At 40.1% G+C, this 14,783-nt stretch overlaps 1 protein-coding gene across 2 annotated transcripts in view; it reads right to left on the reverse strand.

Annotated features, from left to right (window-relative positions):
• DIAPH3 (diaphanous related formin 3) overlaps positions 1 to 11,533 on the reverse strand; it is a 426,288-nt gene extending 414,755 nt beyond the window's left edge. The window contains exon 1 of one of the 2 annotated variants that reach the window (XM_027846174.1): positions 11,461 to 11,533. The gene's annotated coding sequence lies outside the window, so the exon portion shown is untranslated. The remainder of the gene's footprint in view (positions 1 to 11,460) is intronic. The other variant, XM_027846175.1, reaches the window with a different exon arrangement.
• Positions 11,534 to 14,783: the final 3,250 nt, after the last annotated feature.

Raw genomic sequence — 14,783 nt, forward strand, 5'->3', positions numbered from 1 at the left:
CTGACCCTGGATCTCAAGAAACAAACACAGATATAACCACCTCTACTCTAACTAAAGGGTTTATGACTAGCACATAAACCAACAGTGGAAAACACGAACATGAACACACACACACACACACACACACACAAAAGATACAAGGAGATATGTTTTTCTGCCTCATGATCACTGTTGGGCCCCAGTCTTCTTCTGTTTCTATGAAATTTAAGCCATGCCCACAACCAAAACCAGAAAATGGGTTCTATTCACAGACCAATTCAAAGTAGAGTGGAATAGGTAGATTCTTTGTGGGGTTTTAAAGGCGGTAGACCAAAAAAAGCACCAAATAGCAACTATGTGAGTAGGTTAGTGAAGAATAAATGCAGAGGCTTGTCAAAGTCCTTCATTGTCAGAATCTGAACCCATTTTCCCATTTTTATGATCTCTTTGGGCTACAGACCTAGAAGTAGTATTGCTGGGTCAAAGGTCACAGTTTTATAACCCTTTGGGCAGAGTTCCAAATTGTTCTCCAGAATGGTTGGATCAGTTCACAACACCAACAATGCATTAATGATCCCATTTTCTCATATCTTCTCCAACATTTACTATTTTTCTGTTTTGTCATGTTAGACAATTTGAAAGGTGTGATGTGGTACCTCAGAGTTGTTTTGATTTGAATTTCTCTAATCAATAGTGATTTAAAGAATTTTTCCATATAACTATAAAAAGCTTTAATTTCTTCATCTGAAAACCACCTGTTCATATCTTTTGACCATTTATCAACTGGGGAATGACTTGTATTCTTATAAATTTAACTCATTTCTCTATATATTTTAGAAATGAGGCCTTTTTATCAGAGACACTGGCTGTAAAAATTGTTTCCCAGCTTCCTGCTTCCCTTCTAATCTCGGTTGAATTGGCTTTGTTCATGCAAAAACTTTTTAATTAAGGGGCAACTAGATGGCACAGTATATAGAGCACCGACCCTGGATTCAGGAGGACCTGAGTTCAAATCTGACCTCAGATACAAAACACTTACTAACTGTGTGACCCTGGGCAAGTCACTTAACCCCCCATTGCCTAGCCAAAAAAAAACTTTTTAATTTAATGTAATCAGAAATACCCATTTTGCATTTCATAATGTTCTCTATCTCTTGTTTGGTCACAAATTCTTCCATTCTCCACAGATCTGAAAGATAAACTATTCCTCACTCTCTTAATTTATTTATAGTATCACCCTTTATATCTAAATTGTGTACTGATTTTGACTTTATCTTGGTATACAGTGTAAGATGTTGGTCTATGCCTAGTTTCTGCCATACTATTTTTCAGTTTTCCTAGCAGTTTTTGTCAAATAATGAGTTCTTATCCCAGAAACTAGAGTCTTTGGATTTATCAAACAGTAGATTACTATACTTATTGACTACTGTGTCTTAAGTACCTAACCTATTCCACGGATCCACCATTCTATTTCTTAGCCAGTACCAAGTAGTTTTGATCATTGCTGCTTTATAATACAGTTTTGGGTCTAGTATGGCTAGGCCACCTTCCCTTGAATTTCTTTTCATTAATTCCCTGGCTATTCTGTACCTTTTGTTCTTCCAGATTAATTTCATTATTATTTTTTCTAGCTCTATGAAATAATTTTTTAGTGTATACCACTGCATATGGTGCAATATTTTAAGATAAGGCTGGAAAAGCAAAGTGGCGCCAGATTGTAAATGGCACTGAATACCAAGATAAGACATTAGAACCTTTCTCAGATTTCCAGGGAGCCACTGAAGAATCATGAATAAAGTGACATAACCAAATCTATAAAGATTAAGCTGGCATGGATATGGCAGAGCAGAGAGTGAAGGCAGGCTACATATTGCAGTAGTCCAGGAGGGTAAGGAAGGCCTGTTGCAATGGGAACAGAACCGATAGGAGGGATTCAAAAGACTTGAAAGGGGGGAAAATGACAGGCTATCAAGATAGGATTTGGCAGGTGAAGGAGGAGTCGAAGATAACCCCAAGTTTTGGAACATATTTACATAGGTAAATGTGCTGCTGATAGAAATTCTGAGAGAACTAGTACACACAGAATTTGAGGTGCCAATGCAATATTAGGTAGAGATGCTCACAGGTATTTGAAGATGTGAATGTGGAACTTCTGAGAAAACACTAGTGCTTCAAAAGAATGTGAGGTCACTGAGTACAACAAATTAAGCTAAGAAACACGAAAGGACCTAACAATTTTAGGTGAAAACACAATCACAATTACTAATTCTTGTATCACACTTAAGTGCATTAGAAGGTTAAAATGCATTTTTCCCTATAAAAGGTTAAAAATGATGAATGGGGGACAGCTAAGTGATGCAGTGGATAGAGCACCAGCCCTGGAGTCAGGAGAACCTGAGTTCAAATTCGGCCTCAGACACACAACACTCGCTAGGTGTGTGACTCTGGGCAAGTCACTTAACCCCAACTGCCTCACAAAAAAAAATAATAATAATAATAGATAAGTACTCAGGTTAGCTCACAAAAGCATATTACCTCACCTAAGCAGAGATGTGTTGATAAACATTTAACAACTGACTCTCTAGAAAGGAAAAAAAAAGTATGCAGGACACACTTTTAAGTTTAATCTACTTTTATTAAAATTTTCTGGGCAGCTTGGTGGCCCAGTGGATAGTTAGAGTGCCAGGCCTGGAGTCAGAAAGACTATAGTTCAAATCCAGCCCCAGTCACTTAGTAGCTGTGTGAGCTTGGGCAAGTCACTTAACCCTGTTTGCCTCAGTTTCCTCATCTGTAAAATGAACTGCAGAAGGAAATGGCAAACACTCCAGTATCTTTGCCAAAAAACCCCAAACAGGATCACATAGAGTTCGACATGACTCAATAACAACAACAAAAATATTTTCTTCATTATTTTCTTAAGTTCAGATAATCAACAAAACAATAAATCAAGCCCTGATCTGTACGGTTTGCCAATGTCCACAGTGTAAATGCCCACACTGAAAATTTAACAACTGTTCTAAGTTTGAGCTGGCTCCAGTAAACTCATACAAGTAACCCATACTGTAGTCATAATGCAATATCAAACAGTAGAAAACTACCATTTATCACATGACTTTAAGTACAGTAATCTGGGTGAGCAATCAAGTAAACTGTGTAGTGACTGGGAGAATTGGATTGAGTGGGAACCATTAGTGCCCAGATCCAGAGACCTAACCTACCTAGAAAGGAGCACAACCATTTTGCCAAGAAGCTTCTTCTTGGCACCCTGGAATATATCTCATTTATTCCCTTCTCTACCCCATCACACCTCATCCAAAATTCCTGCAAGAAATTTTACTCAACCCACAGTACTATGATAATATTGTGGCTTCATACTATTTAGGGACAGTTCAGGATTTTTTTTTTCATGTGTAAAAAGGTATGAGAGCATTTCTGTTTACTGGCTAGGATGAATCTGACTATGGCAAAGCAGAGCAGATGAGTTTGTTGCTGAATGGAATCGACTCCATTCCAAGGCTAAGTTATTAAGCATAAGGCTCTGTGCTAGTCTTGGGATTTCCTCCCAAAAATCCTCGATAGGCATTAGTAAAATAATCATGTTGATCTCACCATACCCTCTCCACCCAATACAATGTATTGCTTTACTCCTCTGTTTCAACAGTGTGGTCCCAGACATCAGAGTAGACTTGAATGAAACAAGTATCATCTGCTATTGCCGCTGTTCAGTCCTTTCTGACTCTTCTTGACCTCATGGACCACACTGTCCATGAGTTTTTCATGGCAAAGATGCTAAAGTGGTTTGTCTGAGACCAGATTTGAACTCAGGAAGCTAAGTCTTTCTGATTCCAGGCCTGGCACTCTATCCCCTACCTGCCCCTGAGAAAGGGGAACCTAGGAGCACCTGAGAAAGGCCTTAATTAATAATGCTATCATTGTCTTTTTAACAGCTCACATCTATATTCCCATTTAAGGTTTACAAAACATTTTATATATACATTGTCTCAAGGATACTGCAAAATAATATGTGATAAATACATAAAAAGTGTGCCAATGAAATATTCGCAAGGCAATATTCTTTTTTAAAGAAAAAGAAATCAGAAGAGGAAGGGATTGGAAGATGATAATAATAATAAAAATAATAATAGCACCTATCATCTGCCAGGCACTGTGCTAAGCACTTCACATATTATCTCATTTGATCCTCATAACCCTGTGAGGGAGGTGCTGTTATCTCCATTTTACACATGAGAAAACTGAGGCAGAGGTTAAGGAAACCCAGAGTCACATGACTAGTTAGAGGCTTAGGTCAGATTTAAACTCGGGTCAGTGGAGAAAGGACATTAAATGATTCAGTGAGAAGTCAAGCAGAAAAAAGAGAATAGGATAAAGGACCCAGGTTGAGACATTAACTTTAGTAAGATGCAGGCTCACCTCATCCTTTGTTATCAGAGAGAGGCCTCAGATGATTGGTGAAGGTAAGACTCAAGGACTGCTAAACTAGAAGGGACCTCACAGATCACCTTTGTAGCCCTCTTTCAAAATGGTCCAGAGATCAAAGGTCAGAGTTAATGGCACGGCTGTCTGTCCAATAGGTAAAACAAGATAAAACAGAAGGACAGCAAGAAAGTAGGGTGCTTTAATAGCTTTCCTTGAAACATGGGGGCCACACACCCCCAAAAATGCATCCCTTTACAGCATAAGGCTTGCTAGTACAATAAGCCTAGATGCTACCAGAGGTCTCTCTGGTCAAAAGAATAAAAAGGCAAAGGGAGCGAGGGGAGGAGAACACAGAAAGAAGGAACTGAGAAGACATCAAAGTGAAATTGCACGAAGGATTCTCTGACTGTGACTTCACCAATTTGGAGTATTTGGAATACTTGAAGTCATTTGGGGTGACCGATTTCTTAAAAACATTTTCCTACGACCTCCAAGGGTTAAACCAGCTGGCCAACCCAGGCTGGAATATCTAATTTTAAAATCCTGAGGTTAAACAGTGCACAAAAAGTCCACGCTGAATTTTCTATGGCCACTAAGTGCTAGTTAGCAAATCACTGCTCTGGGGTACCCTTGAAGGTACCAGAGATCTCCAAATTCAGTCTCTAAAGGGAAATGATTAACTTTTAAACCACTCCCCAGCACACCCATTTTCAGTACCCTGGATTGATAACTAGCTCACTGAGCATCTGGCCCAGAAGGAGTTCTACCTGGTTTCAAATCCCACCTCTGAGGTGGTGAGTCTGAGCAGGTCATCTGGGCCTTAATCTTCTAATCTGTATAGTGAAGGGAGTGGACAAGACAGCTTCTGAGGCCCCTTCCAGCTTTAAATCTACGAGCTTGGAACTCCAGCCTTAAATCAAGATCTTGGACTCAGGTCAAAATAAATGTTTTTCAATATTGGGGGAGGGGAACGAGGAGAAAAGCCTTTTAAAAAATTACAAAGGCTACTTGAAGATGAAGCTTTTCAATCAGCACAGGTATTCTCCAAATTTGAGGGATGGGCTAAAAGCTATTTCCCAAGAGATCAGTGGTCAAGGATGTGAAGTCCATAAGCAAGCTGTGATAAGTTCTCAATCTACTAGTATTACCTTCCCCCTGCCACTTGGGTCAGGCTACTTTTTTTCCTATGAAGAGCTGTCCCTGGGTCTTGAAGGACCCAATGGATTGGCCTGGGTCTTGACTGATTAAGGCTTAAGCCCCACATCCCTAGATGAAGCTTCTTGGTAGCCTCTGGCCAGAATGATGTGGCTTCCTACTTACCAGTGGACATAAAAAGGCCTCACCTAGCGGAATTCCAGAGGCTGAAGGAATCACCACACCCTGCCTTTCAGACCAGATTGGCAGAAGTCATCAACTTCTTTTTGTTAACCATTAAATGACCTAGTAAAATCTCATTTCATACTAACACAGGAACAATTTCGTCAGGCCTGCCCCTTACACAAGGAGGTGAAAAAAATTTTCCAAATCATTAGAGAAATTCAAACTTTAAAAAAATAAACTCAAAGGTATCACCTATCAAATTGAAAAAGGCTGTAAGAAGAAAAAATTGTCAAAATTTTGAAAAGGAAAATAGGCACACTGGAAATCTGCTCTTCCATTCTGGAAACCAGTTTGGAATTAATCCAAGAAAAGTCACTACACTGCTCATACCCTCTGATCCCTCAATTCCAGCATTGGGGTTAAACCCCAAAAAGATTACTGACAGGTCCCAAATATATACATAGCAACATTCATATATATAACTATATATATGCACATACATATGTGTATATATATATACATATTAGTTAAAAACTGGAATAAAGGTAAAAAATAGCAAAGATTGAGGAACAATTGAATAAACCACAATACATGAATGTAATGAAGTGATTACAAAGTAAAAAACAAAACTCATTCATAAACCACAAAAAAATTTTTTTAAAAAAAAGAGTACTGTAAACTGACCATCAACTCAAATGGGGCTTGAAGGGGGATGACAGCTTGGCTGCTTTCTACCTTATGAAGAAATGGTCTCCTAAATTATTAGGGTTCTTCCTGAATTTCCAGAATAATATGAAACTATGTTCCTCTCCCCATTGTCTTAAATCTCAACAAGCATCCCTAATCAAGCTAATTTTGAAAGGAACTCTCCACCTTCTCTCCCAAAATCTTTCTCCAAGCTTAGTTTTGGATTTTAATATTTAGAAAGTTTTTGAGACGGGGAAGAGGGTGGGTAAACTTATATCCATGATCTTTTCAATAAAATAGAAGGAGTAGTCATTTGCTAAAAGCTCAAGTGAGTAGAAATGAGAGTTTGAGGAGAGTGTCAGAGTTCTGGAATAATTAGTATGGTGAATATGGTAATGAGACAATAAGAGGAATAAAAGGATTAGAGTGAAGCAGTTAGGTACAGCTGAAGTCATAAGATCATATGTTATATCTAGAAGAGACCTTAGAGGTCATCTAGTCTTTTTTTTTACTTCATTTTACTGGTGAGGAAACTAAAGAGAGAAGTTAAGTTACCTTTGTCTTTGCACAAAGTCACAAAGATGACAAGTGACAAAGCCAAGAATCAAATCTAGGCCCCCTGACTTGTCAGGATCCCCATGCCAAGACCACTTCTCTCTTTTTACTATTAGGAGACATGATGTTTTCCAGAGCTAAGGCCCAGCAAGCAAGCCGTGCCCTGAGCTTGTTCACGCTTTGGATGAACTCAGGGCAACAAAATTCCAAAATTGTTTCACACCAGCACCTGGTGGTCCCTGAGCTCAGTCAAGAACCTGTAAAACCCATGTTCCGTTCATGAAGCCCTGCTATGAATCAAACTTGTCTCACTGTTGATGTTACCTCTCATTGTCAGGGCTACAGCTCAATGTGTAACCATCACTATATGCATTGAGGTTTGCCCACACTAAAGCAGGTCTCATCCTAGAGGAGGCCCAGCACGTATCTAGTTTCCCTCCTCCAGCGGAATAAAGAAATTTTTTGCTTATAATCGATATTGGCCCTATTTTTTAATGTTGTTTTTATATTATTTTATTTCATAGAGTTAACTGTGGTTGTAATGATCTATGTGAGCTCTGATAATTTTCAGAGTTAACTGTGGTTGTGATAGCCTGTGTGGGCTCTTTGGCAATTTTAGAGTTAATAGCAGTGCATAACCTCTGTGACTTTTTGGTCATTTGTTTTCAGATTTGACAGACTCCAAATCAAGTGCTCTTTCCATTCTTGCAATCTACCTCCTAAGTAACACATACTTGTTGTGGACCAGAATATTTCTAGAGTGCTTAGCAGTTTGGGTCTAGAAGTCTAGAGTTATCCAGGGATGGATCAACAAAAACACCAAGAGGGAAAGGGATTTAAAGGAGGAAGAATAACTCTGAATTGGTTGTTCACTGGGCCATACCTAAGACCTCATCATTCCTCAGAACTGCTCTACCTCCTGTCCTCACAGTCTCATGTCCTCCCATCCTCAAACCTCTTCATCTTCATCATGACCTCTGGTCTCTTAATGACTTTACTTTTTCCACATGCCCCTTATCCCCATTCCAGCCTCACACTCACGCTACTTGGCTGAAGGTAGACAAGGGGTTGATATATAGATTATAACAGATAAAAGGAAATTATTTCTTTTTTTTTGTTTTGGTTTTGTTTTTTTGTTAGGCAATGGGGTTAAGTGACTTGCCCAGGGTCACACAGCTAGTAAGTGTATGTGTCTGAGGCTAGATTTGAACTCAGGTCCTCCTGAATCCAGGGCTGGTGCTCTATCCACTGCACCACCGAGCTGCCCCAAAAGGAAATTATTTCTGCAGATTAATTCTTCTCATATTGGCCAGAATCTTTCATTTGACAATCTGACCTACTGTATCACTATCTGATTAGTATAGGGTAAAAAAAACAAAAACAAAAACATAAAATATGATCCTGGCATTCAAGGAACCAAAATCAAAGGCCAGAAGAGAAAATGCAAACCCCCTCTGAGCTTATGTCCAGATTAAGTCCTTTCAAATCAATTCGACAAGAATATATTAAGCAGCTACTATGTGCTAGGCACTGTAAGGTGCTACAGATAAGAGACCAAAAAATGAGATAATCTTTGCTTTGAAAGGACTGGGGAAAACATGAATATATAAATGCCACTGACAGAAGTTAGAAAGAAGGTACCACCATTTGTGCACTCACCTATACAACCCAAGTCACCTACAAGTCTTTTGTCCCTCATCCCCTACATCCAATCTGTTGGCAAGACTTGCCCCCTCACCCCAAAACACACACACACACACATACACACACACACCTATTAAAGCTTAAAACTGCCCTAAGACTTTTGGAATTCTCTATACTCATAATAGCTTGTCAGTGTATGTATTGTCCCCCGCCTCAACAGAATGTAAACTATGAATGCAATTATTTTTCATCCTTGTCTTTGTATCCCATTGCACATGGCACATGGTAGGAACAATAAATGTGTTTAATTGAATTGAATAAATACAAGATAGAGGCAAAGAGGTGAAGAAAGCACTAAAAAAGTAGAGAGAATCAGGAAAGGCCTTATGTAAAAGGGGGCATTTGAGATAGGCCTTTACTAGAGATTTCAAGAGACAAAAAAGTGAGAACGTTCCAAGTACAGAGAGGGAAGATGGATTGTACTGTATAGAGAACAAACAGCACATGGATCAGCTTAGCTGGACACAGAATGAGGGGGAGTAATGTGAAATTAGGGTAGAAAGGGAATTTAGAGCCCAACTGTACAAGCGCTTTAAATACCAAACAGAGCTAAGGGTGTGTTATTCTAAAGGCAACTAAAGACACTGAAACCTCTTCAACAAAGATGGATTGGTGAAGGGAGAGTCTTGGATGAGGTGACCAATTAGGAGCCTAGTTAGCATGTATATGGTGCTTTAAGGTTTGCTAAGCACTTTACAAATCTCATTAGATTCTCCCAACAATCCTGTAAGATAGGTACTATTATCATCCCCATTTTACAAATGAGAACTAAGGCAGACAGAGGTTGCAACTCACTCTGGGTCACATAGCTAGTAAGTATCAGAGGCCGCATTTGAACTCAGGTCTTCCTGACTCCAGGCCTAGCACTCTATCCATTGTGCTATTGCAACAATCCAGGCAGAAAGTGAAGAAGGTTAGTAGCTAGGTTAGTAGCCAGGTGGGTGAAAGGATGTGGGCAAATGTAAACAAGACATGTCATGGAGATAGAACTAGAAACACTTAGTAATTGACTGTATGTGGGGGTGATTGGGAATGACTCAGAGGTTGGAAATACTGGTGATGGGAGATGAAAATAGAAGGATATGGAAGCCTCAAAAACAGGAAATTTGGGAACAAGAATGGGTTTCATGGGAAAGATAACAAGTTCCGTTCTAGATGTCTTGAGTTTGAAATCTCTACTGCACATCCAGGTGATGTTCAGCAGGCAGTAGCAAATTCAGGACAGGAGTTCAAATGAAAAATGAAGGATGAATTTAAGAAGCATCTTCAGAAAGAATCTGAGAGGCATTGTGGCATAGTGAATAGAGAGCTGGCCTCTAAGTAGTACAGTGGGTAAGAGACCCAAGGGAGAATTGGATTCAAGTCCTACTTCTTAAGTCTCTTAAGTAACTTAACCTCTTTAGAGCTCTAAAGTTGTGAAGAAGGTGTGCTGGAGTTTCCTATACCAATGAAATTAAAGGTCCAGACCCTATCCATATCCCTAACCCACAAAGAGATGATTACTGAAATCCTGAGAGTTCAAGTCCAGCCTCATACCCTTACTAGTTGTGTTACCCTGAGTAAGTCACCTAACCTCTATCCCCCTCAGTTTCCTCAACTGTAAAATGAGGATAATAGCACCTACCTCCCAGGGTTGTTATGAGAATCAAATAAGGTATTTGTAAAGTGCTTTGTAATCCTTAAAGCCCTACATAAATGTTAGAAGTATAAAAAGAGCCTAGAGTATGCCCATACTTAGCTGGAAAGAAGATGATGATTCAGCAATGGAAACTGACATTTAACCCACCACGTTCCCCATCTGTTATTATTTTCATACATATTGTAACTTTGGTCACAATATATATGCAACTTCTGTGATTGCTAACCAAGTAGTTTTATACTACCCCTGTTATTGCTAACCAAAAATTATGTGTAATGATACACTAATGGTTTTGGCATTTTTATTGCTTAAAGCAATGAGTCACTACTAGTGTTTTTTCCATAAATTCATTACAATGACTACTTATCTGTAGCAGACATCATATGTGTTAAAGCTTCTGGTATACCACAAAAGTATGTTCTTTATCACTATGTCAAATTGAAAAATCAAGAATAAACTTCCAGGTTGGACTCACCTTAAATAGAAGATCCAAGATTCTGTATCAAGTAAACAGGAGACAAAATAATAATGGCTAAATAATTTACAACCAGGAAATACCACTAAGAAGACAGAAAACTGCCAGACGGCAAACCTATGTCTTCTGCCTCATTCTTCCCATGCTGGTGTTTGTGTCAGTAAGTAAGTTGGAAAGTTTCTTATATTCTAGACTTCATTCCAAGATAATATAAATACATTCCTCAGGAGTGAGTACAGGATCTGCCTGTCTTGCCAAGTTTTAAAACTAAGCTGTCTCCAATCCCATCATGCAAATTTTCTAACCAGACTGTAACCATAACTGAGAAACTACTAACAGAATTTTTATTAAAAACAAGAATGCTCTCAAACTTATGAAAACTCAGCAGCAATGGAAACATACAAATGAGGAAACTGAGGCTGACTGAAATAGAAACTTGGCCGCAAACTGACCCTATATGGTGCTACTCTACCCCGGAGCGGCGGTGAAGCCATAACGGATAACTCGGAAGACACTCCCCGCCCCAAGGTCGGGGGTCCCCGTCGTGTTGGCTACCACCGGTGTCCGTGAAAATCTTTAAGGTGGGCTGCTGGAATCTCAGATCGGATAAATGAAGGACAGCCCAGCCCAGCCCAGCCCAGTCCAGCCCAGGGGCGATACTTACAAACTTGGCTCTTTTCTCCCCGGGCTCCTCCGTGGGTGCGGGGCCCGGCGCGTGGCCCTTCCGCCGCTGTGGTTTGATGTCCCGGCCACCACGGGACGAGGACGAGGACGACGAGGACGAGGACGAGGACGAGGAGGGCGCCTCGGCGAGGCCGTGCGGCTGGTGGGGACGCCGCGACCGGCTCCTCTCCATCCTTCCCGGGCTCTGCCTGCGGAGCTAGAAAAGGCGGCGGAGGTGGCGGCGGCTCCGCCCGGAGCAGGGAGAGAAGGTGGGGCTGCTAACCACGCGCCGCGCTACGCCGCGGGGCACGACCAGAAGCCGGGGCACCGACCGACCCGATGTCGGCACAGCGAAACCCCGGATGCGGCCAAACCCAACCGTCACCGGCGCCGCCGCCACCGCAGTCCGAATACTCCCGCCACCGCCGCCCCGCCCCCGGCTCGGCCAATCCGGAGCCTCCCGGGACGTGACGCGCAGGAATTAAAGCCCGCCCTCTTTTCGCGGAACCTAAGTTTATTGGTCGGAGGTGTCAAACCGGGGGCTGAAAACTGACCGAGCGCTTGTGTGCTTTATAAATTTCGTTGGATTTTGTACTGCAGCTCTTCCTCCCCTCCTCAGGGACAGCTGTGACTCGATCCGCCCTGCACTTCAGTAGTCGGGTCTTATTGGCTAACTTTCCCCGCGGGCCTACCTGCTTTTTCCGAGCCGGGCTTCTCTTCCCCCGCGCGGTTCAGAGTCGCGATGGCTGCTGGGAAATGTAGTTCTAGCTCAATTTCTCCTGAAAATTACCCGAAAACTACAAGCTTTGGTTGTTCAGAAACTGCAGGTGCCTGTTGCGCCCTCTAACCCCCTCAACGTGTCAAAGGTCAACCAAAAGGTAAAAGGCTCTAGCTACTCTGATCAATACATTGATCCCTGATAACTGCAAAGAACTCATGATGAAAAATGTTATGCACCTCCAGAGAGAGAATGGATGGACTCTGAGTACAGATTGAAGCATATTTTTTCCTCTTTATTTCTCTTGGTTGTTTTTTTTTTTTTCAACATGGTTAATATGGAAATATTTTGCATGACTTCACATGTATAATGGACACTTCTTGCCTTCCCAATGGGTGGTGAAAAGGTTGGAGGGAGGAATAGAATTTGGAACTGAACATTTTAAAAATGAACGTTAGAGAAAAAAAAGTAGAAAAGATTATTGTATATCATAATGGCTAACGGGTGCATAACGCTAAAAAGTTTGCAAAGCGCTTTATATGTATCAGCTCACCAGATACTGCAGCTGTGCTGTATGTGCTATTATTATTCCCATTTTACAGATGAGGAAACTGAAGCTAAGAGAGATGATATGACTTGCCCTGCTATTACCATATCCATTTAACAAATGAGGAGACTGAGTCTGGGAAAAATTAAGTGACTCGAAGAACTAGTATACTAGAGGTCAAATTCGAATTCAAATCTTCCCAACCCCAACTCTAGCACTCTTTTATGGTGCCACATGGCCTATAGGGGTAGCTGTCAAGTCACTCAAAGTTTATTAAGGCCATGTTGCTTAGAGCTTGGTCTTTGCCTTGCTTGCTTGAAGATAAGGACAGATACAGAGGAGGCAGAAATCAGTTGACCAGAAACGAGTAGCAAATGATCATTATTGAAGCTTTTGATGAACCTAGGTTTCTGATGTGAAGGACAGTTGAGAAGAGGGTAAAAATTAGCACATTACTCTAGTTCAGCACCAGAAGATACATCCCATGAGAGAGGTAGAAAAACATAGAAAATGTAAAGCAACTTGCTTTATATTTTCAAGGGTGCTACATGTACACATTTAGATATGTATGCTAATGACAGTGAAATATAATACAATAATACTGAAGAAATATTTCATATTTCACAAGCTATTACCTTCATAGCTGAGGTCTGTGAAAGGAGAGCATAATGAGAGACTGGTTATTACCATTTGCATATATCATAGTAGATATATCTCAACCAGTAAAACTATTCCATTAGGTGTTCCCTAATACCATGTAACACTGTTCACCAAAGTTATGCTTTGTCTCTCCTTCTCTGCAGAAATACCCAAAGAAAGACAGCTTAGATTAATTCTCCTTTATTCAATCACCTTCAGACCACTAGTCAGGATCCAAAAAGATATGGAAGCAAACAATATTGAATTATACATTAAGAACTAGGGGAAAAAATAGTAACCCCACTGGAAACTACCATAAGGATGATATCGGGGGGGGGAGGGAGACATATCTACACAAAAATATTTCATAAGCATTATTCCAGAAAGCAAAAATCTGGAAACAATTCATGTGCCCATCTGGGAAATGATTAAATGAATTGAAGACTATGTTGGTCCTAAAGATAGCTAGGCCACACAGTAGATACAGCTCTAGATCTGGAGTTAGGAAAACCTGAGTTCAAATTTTACCTCAGATGTTTACTAGCTGTATGGCCCTGGCAATCCCTCTGTTAGCCTCAGTTTCCTCAACTATAAAATGGAGATAATAATGGCATATATGTTGCAAAGTTGCCCTTAGTATATGTTATATAAATGCTCATTCCCTTCCCTCTTTCTCCTCCCCCAACTTGGTATGTCTCTCCTCACAAAATTACCTCATGTATTTTATCTGTACTTATATATATTTATAAGAGGGAAAAACTAGAAACTTATAGAAAGGCAAATGATGCTTTATTGTCAGGAAAAACTTCTTTATAACTAGAGGAATCAGAAGAACTCAAAATTGCTTGTGGAGATGCCCATCAATTGGGGAATAGTTGAACAAGTTGTTGTATATGATTGTGATAGAATACTACTGTGCTATAAGAAATTATGAGCTCAATGATCTTCAAAAAACATGGATAGACATGGATGAAATAATGGAAAGTGAAATGAACAGAATCAACAGAACATTGTATACAGTAACAGGAATATTGTTTTAAGAACAACTTTGAGCAAATAAGCAATTTTGACTATTATAGACACCCAAATTAACTGCAAAGGACATGCATCCAGAGAAAGAACTGATAAATAGAAGTATTATAGAATGATTTTACATATATATATATATATATACACATACACATATATACATATATATATATACATATACACATTTGTGACTAGTGGTAGCCTTCTCTAGGGCAGCAGGGAAGGGAGGGAAGGAAAAAAGGGAAAAAAAGAAATGTACATGATAACTTTATTATATATTTAGAAAGGAATAGCAAGCTGTACATAATGGATTTGCAGTTTCATGTGCAATCATCTTTTTATTATCCTTTGTTATGGAAATGCTTGTATTATTCCATAAATTAAAAATTAA

This window comes from Vombatus ursinus, unplaced genomic scaffold, assembly GCF_900497805.2.
Source record: "Vombatus ursinus unplaced genomic scaffold, bare-nosed wombat genome assembly UNPS02015089.1, whole genome shotgun sequence".
Taxonomy (NCBI): domain Eukaryota; kingdom Metazoa; phylum Chordata; class Mammalia; order Diprotodontia; family Vombatidae; genus Vombatus; species Vombatus ursinus.